Raw genomic sequence first — 6,257 nt, 5'->3', positions numbered from 1 at the left:
GATATAGATATAGATATAGATATAGATATAGATATAGATATAGATATCCAGTCCTTTAAGTAAAACTTTGTTAATTGGTCAGATGATGCATCATCAACAACATGCCAAAAAACGAATTAAGTAAATTGGTTGCTCTGACTAGCTATTTTAGCCTAACACATTCACTAAAATTGTGTGAATACAAAATATTTCTGAAATATTTTGAAAGTGAGAAACACAATGTAGGAAGTAATTTAGCTGTTGTAGAAGTGGCCAGATTCCATTTTTGCAATGAACCAATTAACATTATGTTATGATCATGGATTCCTTTTCTAGATGTCTATCAGCTGGTTCTTCAATCAAATGTCCTAGATTTTTGCAAGGGATCAATGTCAAACTGAATAGCTTTGTTTGGTTGGTCAGAATCATCAAGTCTGAATAATTTACCTTTATTGTTTCTTCAATTTTTCAATCACAAAATCTTTATTAATTTGATTCAAGAAATTCTTGACTCTTCTTTTTATGAGAAAGAAAGAACTCTAGCAGATGCATGAATGACTGAAAGCCTCCAACATTACAATATCATTCTTCTGTGTTAAGCTTATAATCTATTTCCCAAACTCTTCATCTATTTTTTTCAGTCAAGCTTGTCTATAGTAAAGTTGAAGGACAATGTGACTTATGTTCCATCCTCCTTTAATTGACAACGAAATGCTTTTCAAGTGGTTTTAGGTTTTTGATTTCTCTTTCTAAATGCTGTATTTTGTTACAAGGGAATTGAACTGGATGGCTTCTACAATAACTTTCAGACCTAAAACTATTGAATCATAGCTATAGATATGGAAGTGACCTTAATAGTTTTTTTACTGCAAACTTCTCATTTTATATAAGTAGACAATATGTGTTGCCTATGCAGGTTATGAACATTTCCACAAAGGTTTGTCTAAATATGCTTCAAAGGAAGGTTTCAATAGCTTTCTCAGGAATATTGCTCACCCCTCTCTAAAAGATACATCTATTCCTGCCTACAGAGGAAGAGTAGAAGGGATAACAAGCTCTATTCTTCCCAAATAGAAGGGATTAAATGAAAATTATATCTGCATTCCTAAATATTGCTAGTCTAGGGGAATAATTATTAGATTCAAAATACTCCTGATTACTCTCTTTCAGAGAAGTTCTCCAAGTTCATATTGAGAGGCTTCCCACAAAATAGTTATTACACAAAAGACTATCACAAAAAACTGAATTGAATATTAACCCATTTGTCTACACACAGGAAAAAGAAATTACTAGAAATTACTTTTTGAATATGCTAAGAATAGAATATACTAGGCAATACACAGAGTGAATGAGCACTCCCACTAGATACAAAATATCTCAGATCAACCAGAAAATAGTTCCTAATCTCACTCAAAAGGAAATATTCTGAAGTCTTTGGCTAGAAAGTGGTAAACTGGAAATCAGATAAAACTGGAAATCAGTATTTTGAAGCACCATCTTTCTTATTTTTATCTGAAACATCCTAAAGTCTTTTATCTTTTTCCATAGGTATCTTCCTAAAAATATGTGACTTCTCAAAGCAAGATAGAAGAAGAATAACTCTCCTGTCTTACTACTTCCCTGATGCAAGCACACAGCATTGAACTACATTCTTTTCATCCATGAAAAAAGTTTTATGCAAATATGTCAGGCTTAAAATTAGGATTACACTAAGAACAATGCAGAATCATTCTAGTCTGTCCTCCTGCTCATTTCTGAGACCACCTTATTGAACATTTGCATTGTCTGTAAAACCCAACAACACTAGAGTATCATCTTAAAAAAAATAAGCAAAACTACCTAACAGAGTATTAGCTAACAAAAATGAAGCAACATATTCCAATATGGAAAAAAATTCTGGATTCACAGTAAGAAGATCTTAACTTGAATTGCATTTTTGACACTGAATATCTTAAGACCTTGAAGAAGTCAATTAATATATGTGACCCTCAATTTCCTTATAAGGGATTGAATTAAATGATATTTTATATCCATTCCAGTACTAATATTATGATCATATTTAATTTGCAAATTATCCAGTTGACTATTTGTTACCAGAAGCAAATGTTATGGACTGAACAGGACTTCTGGGAGCTAAGATGGTGCAGTAAGTAGTAAATTGCTATAACTCTCCTATATTTACCTCCAAACAACCATAAAATAGGACCCCAAAAGAAATTCTGGAGCAACAAAACTGGCAAAAAAGATGGAGTGAAACAATCTTTTAGCCAAAGAAACTTGGAAGATTGGCAAGAAAGGTCTGTCTCATGCAATCCAGGGCAGGAAGCATTTCAGCAAGGCAGCAGCAAGCCCCACCTCAGTAAACCAGCAGGAGATCCTGAGCTCCAAAGCAGTGGAACAGGCAAATGCCAATACTAGGACACCCCCCTCCCATGAGTCTCAGCATAGCCAGGGAAACAGCAGACTCCAGTGATAAGAACCACCACTGCTTCAGCATAGCACTGGGTAAACAGGCCACCTCTAGCAGCCAGACCTCAACTGGCTTCAGTGGAGCCCATGGAAATGCAGAAATACCCCAACCAGCCTCAGCACACACCAGAAACCAGCACTAGGACCCTAGCTCAACACCAGGTAAGCTGCCAGATCCCTATGGCCTCCAGCAGCACCAGTCATCCCCCTGCCCCACCAAACCCCCTCAGCAGAACAGAAGACACAAGGGAATCTCATGGGCTTCAGGGCACAATCAGTATAGCACCAGGTAAACACCCAGGGCCTACAGCCCCTGCAACAAGAAGCCTGAGACAGTGCCCCTTGCACCCCAGGAACAGAGTTCAAATTTTAAAAGAAAGTAAACAGACCAAAAAATATGAGCAAAAGAAAAAGAGAGAGAGAGAGAGACAGCAACAACAACAAAAAAGAATCTGCCCATAAAAAGTTATGGTGACAGAGAACACCAAGACACAAACTCAGAAAGAGGACAATAATGTCAAAATACCTATGGGCAAAACCCCAAAGAAAAACATGAAATGGTCTGAAGCCCAGAAAGAAGTCATGGAAGAGAGCAAGCTTAAAATCATATAAGAAAGGTAGAAGAAAAGTTGGGAAAAAATGAGAGTGATGCAAGGGAATTATGAAAAAAGAGTCAACAGTTTGGAAAAAGAAAACAATTGCATAAAAAGTAGAACTGGCCAAATAGAAAAGGAAGTACAAGAGCTAGCTGAGGAAAACAACTCTTTAAAAGTTATAATTGGGGAAGTGGAAGCTAATGATTCCATGAGATATCAAGAATGAATCAAGCAAATTCCAAAGAATGAAAAAATAGAAGAAAATATAAAATGCCTCATTGTAAAAACAACTGACCTGGAAAACAGATCCAGGAGAGACAATATCAGAATCATTGGACTACCTTAAAGCCGTAATCAAAAGGACGACCTGAACCGTATCTTTTCAGAAACTGTCAAGGAAAACTGTCGTAGACATTGAAAAAATCCTCTGATCACCTCAGGAAAGAGATCCTAAAATAAAAACCCAAGGAACATCATAGTCAAATTGCAGAACTATCAGAGCAAGAAAAAAAATGCTGCAAGTGGCCAGAAAAAAACAATTCAAATATTGGGGAGTCACAGTCAAGATTACACAGGACTTAACAGCTGCAACATTAAAGGAGCAGGGGCAATGGAATATGATATTTCAGAAGGCAAAGGAGGCAGCATTACAATGAAGAATAACCTACCCAGCAAAATTAAGCATAATGTTTCAAGGAGAAAAATTGTCATTCAATGAAATAGAAGAATTTCAAGCTTTCATAAGGAGAAGACAAGAATTGAACAGAAAGTCTGATCTTCAATATCAAGGCCCAAGAGAAGCTAAAAAAGTTAAAAAGGGAAAAGAAAACATAAGGGATTCAATGGAACTGAACTGTTTACATCCCTAGATGGGAAGATTATTCTTGTAATTCTTAAGAAATATGCCACTAATAGTACAGATAGATGGAATATACATCTACAGAGGGCTTAGGTATAAGATGAATTTGAGGGAATGACAAAAAATAATGAAGGAATGAGAAAAGGGAATACACTGGGTGCAGGAATAGGGGAGAGGTAGAATGGGGTCAATTATTTCACACAGGAAGTTTGAAAGACCTATTACAATGGAGGGAACAATAGGGGTGGGCAAAGGGCATTGCTTGAACCTTACTGTCATCAGTACTGTCTCAAAGAGGGAATAATATACACAATCAGTTAAATATAGAAATCTATCTTACCTGACAGGAAAGTAGAATGGTGGGAGATTAAATAAAGGGAGCAGGACTGAGAGAAGAGAGGGCAGTTTAGGGGAGGATGTAGACAGAAGCAAAACACCATCAAGGAGAGAAAGGGTGAAAGGAGAGAAAGGACAAACAGGAAGAAAACTAGAATGAGGGGAAATACAGACTTAGTAATGATAACTGTGAATATGAATGGGATAAAGTCTCCCATAAAACAGAAGTGGATAACAGAGTAGATAAAAAACCAGAATCCTACAACATGTCCTTTACAAGAAAAACACTTGAAACAGAATAAAGGTAAGGGCCTGGAACAGAATCTATTATGCTTCAGCTAAAGTAGACAAACAAACAAACAGGGGTAGCAATCCTGATCTGAAACAAAGCAAAAGCAATATAGATCTAATTAAAAGAGATAAGGAAGGAAACTACAACTTGCTAAAAGGTAGCATATATAGTGAAGTAATATCAATATTAAACATACATGCACCGAGTGGTATAGCATCCAAACTCTTTCTTTATATTAATGTATTTTCAGTTTTCAACAATCATTCTACATACTTTTTGAGTTTTAAATTTTATCTCCTGTTTCCTCCCCAAGACTGTATGCAATCTGATATAGGCTCTATAGATACATTCCTATTAAACATATTTTCACATTAGTAACTTTGTAAGGAAGAATTAGAACCAGGGCAGCTAGGTGACACAGTGGATAGAGCACCAGCCCTGGAGTCAGGAGGACCCAAGTTCAAATCTGGCCTCAGACCAAACACCTGACACTTATTAGCTGTGTGACTCTGGGCAAGTCACTTAACCCCAATTACCCAATTGCCTCACTAAAAAAAAAAAAAATTAGAACCATAGGAGGAACCACAAGAAAGAGGAAACAAAACAAAACAGAAGAAAAAAAAAGATCAAATGCTTCAATTTGCTTCAATCTTCATTCAAACTCCATAGTTATTTCTCTGGATATGGATAGCATTTTCCATCCTGGCACTTTTGGAGATGTCTTAGATCCTTGCATTGCTGAGAAGAGCTAAGCCTATCAAAGATAGCCATTGCACAACATGACTGTTACTGTGTACAATGTTCTCCTGGTTCTGCTCACTTTACTCAACATCAGTCCATCCAAGTCTTTCCAGGTTTTTCTAAAGTCCACCTACTCATCATTTCTTATAGCACAATAGTATCCCATTGCATTCATATACCACAGCTTGTTCAGCCATTCCCCAATTGATGGACATCCTCTCAATTTCCAATTCTTTGCCACCACAGAAAGAGCTGCTATAAATATTTTTTTGTACATGTGGGTCCTTTTCCCATTTTTATGATCTCTTTGGGATACAACCCTAGAAGTGCTATTGTTGAGTCAAAGGGTATGCACATTTTTATAGCCCTTTAGTCATAGTTTCAAATTACTCTCCAAAATGATTGGATTAGTTCATAACTCCACCAATAATGTATTAATGTTCCAATTTTCCTACATCTTCTCCAGCATTTATCATTTTCCTGTTTTGTCTTGTTGGCCAATCTGATAGGTGTGATGTGGTACCTCACAGTTGTTTTGATTTGCACTTCTCTAATCAATAGTGATTTAGAGTATTTTTTCATATGACTATAGATGGCTTTATTTTCTTCATCTGAGAACTGCCTATTGATATATTTGACCATTTATCAATTGAGGAATGACTTATATTCTTATAAGTTTAACTTAGTTCTTTATGTATTTTAGAAATGAGGCAATTATCAGTGATATTGGTTGTAAAAATTCTTTCCCAATTTTCTGCTTCCCTGCTAATCTTGGTTGCATTGACTTTGTTTGTATAAAAACTTTTCAATTTGATATAATCAAAATTATCCATTTTTCATTTCATAATGTTCTCTGTCTCCTGTGTGGTCATAAATTCTTCTGTTCTCCATAAATCTGACAGGTGAACTATTCCTTGCTTTCCCAGTTTGTTTATAATATTAGCCTTTATATCTAAATCATGAATCCATTTTGACTTTATTTTGA

Source organism: Vombatus ursinus, unplaced genomic scaffold, assembly GCF_900497805.2.
Source record: "Vombatus ursinus unplaced genomic scaffold, bare-nosed wombat genome assembly UNPS02015255.1, whole genome shotgun sequence".
In the NCBI taxonomy this organism is placed as follows: Eukaryota; Metazoa; Chordata; class Mammalia; order Diprotodontia; family Vombatidae; genus Vombatus; species Vombatus ursinus.
Note: the sequence above shows the minus strand (reverse complement) of the source record.